The 1,740-nt window shown below is 42.0% G+C and overlaps 1 pseudogene; it reads right to left on the bottom strand.

Moving 5' to 3' along the window:
• Window positions 1–760: 760 nt before the first annotated feature.
• On the bottom strand, window positions 761–879 carry LOC111747229 (annotated as a pseudogene).
• Window positions 880–1,740: the final 861 nt, after the last annotated feature.

Consider the following 1,740-nt stretch of genomic DNA (forward strand, 5'->3'; position numbering starts at 1 on the left):
ACTCAGTTATGGCACCACCCGTGTGTGTGGGCTGGGTGGTGGGAGGATTCAACAAAGAAACAACATTTTTTGCCAACACTTCTGTCTGGGAGGAAGTTGTCCCTCCAGGCTTTGCCTTGAAGCCAGATAATTCAATTTTTCTCTATATGTCCTTCGTGCCTGTTGAGCTGCTGCCCCAGCATTGGAGCTCAGAATGAGTGAGTTGATCACTGAGTAAGTCCATGTGCGGACCCTTTAAGAACATCTGGCACTCCAGCAGACTTCCACCTCATTCAGCCACAGTCTCCACTAGTTTTCACCTCCAGATTTTGTGGGAACTTCCCTTCCCAGCACTGGAACCTGGGCAGAGGAGCCCGGTTTGGGGCTGGGACCCCTTGCTCCTCAGGATGTCCTCTGCAGCTGAGATATCCCTCCCAATTTTTAACCACCACATGTTGGTATGGACCAGCCTCTTCTGCATCTCCACTCCTCCTACCTAGTCTCCACATGGCTTCTTCTGGATATCCTTAGTTATAGAATTTATGTTCAGCTAGACTTCAGGTGTTTCTCAATAATTCTTGTTCTGTAGTTTAGTTGTAATTTTGATGTAGTTGTGAAAGGAAATGAGCAAAGCCTTTACCTACTCTGCCATCTTGACCGGACTCAAAATTCTTTTCTTTTCTTTCTTTTTTTTTAGGTGAGGCAACCATTGGTTGACCTCACAGATTGCAAGGACCTTGTCAGCTTACAATCCCTTATTTATTTTTATTTTTATTTTTTGTGCCTACAGCACCTGGTCTTCCTAGGTGGTCTCCCATTCAAGTACTAACCGGGCCTGACCCTGCTTAGCTTCCGAGATCAGATGGGATCAGGCTTCTTCAGGTTGGCATGCCCGTAGTGGACTCAAAATTCTTAATAATTATTTTGAACTTCTACTTTGTAAGTGAAGTCCAGTGGAACTGCGGAGAATGCATGTGAGAGAGGGAGCCATGCAAAGTGAGTGTCCAGCACCATTCCTCACTACCCCATTTAAATGTAATGTTTGTGGTGCCCCAGGAGACCAGAATTCCAGTGGACCTGTGATGCATGGGAGCTCAGTGAGACTCAAAGCAGGTAAAGGTAAGCATGTTATGCTTGGAGACTCAGGGGCCCTAAGAGCCTGTGAGGCCATACTTTTTGTTTGAATCAGAACTTGGTTTGAACACAGCAAGAAGGCAAGAACATGAACGAATAAGAAACTTGATTATATTCTTTCTTATTCCTGTTACTCTGTATTAGCTGACCATGTGTACTGAAAAGGATGATTTTGAAGGAAAGGGGAAGTTAGAGCAATCCACTGTTTTTTCCTTTTGGTCCTTCCCTAATTGTTAGTAAGCTGAAGGTAGAGGGCTGGTACTTCGCTTTGTATTAAGAAATGAAATAAAATGAGTTAGGTTTTGTGCAGCATTTCCACAGTTCTGCTATGAATGAACTACATATGCATGTGCCAACTCTGAGATAGAAATTTTATAAAATTCTCTTATATGTATACTTAAAACTTGTATTGTACAATATAAAGATGAACAGTAAAATTCACGCTAAAACTTTAAAATTTACTTTTTCTTTACTGAGAATAATATTAAATGGAAAAATAAAAAACACTCATGGAAGAAAGAGAAAAGCTTTATATTTTAGTGGCTTTTAGGGTACTTTTTTCCTATTTTCTGAACAAGGGGCCCTACGATTGGGCCTTGAGAATTACGTAGCCAGCTGTGGTTGTCA

This window comes from Pteropus vampyrus, unplaced genomic scaffold (assembly GCF_000151845.1).
Source record: "Pteropus vampyrus isolate Shadow unplaced genomic scaffold, Pvam_2.0 Scaffold215, whole genome shotgun sequence".
Lineage (NCBI taxonomy): Eukaryota > Metazoa > Chordata > Mammalia > Chiroptera > Pteropodidae > Pteropus > Pteropus vampyrus.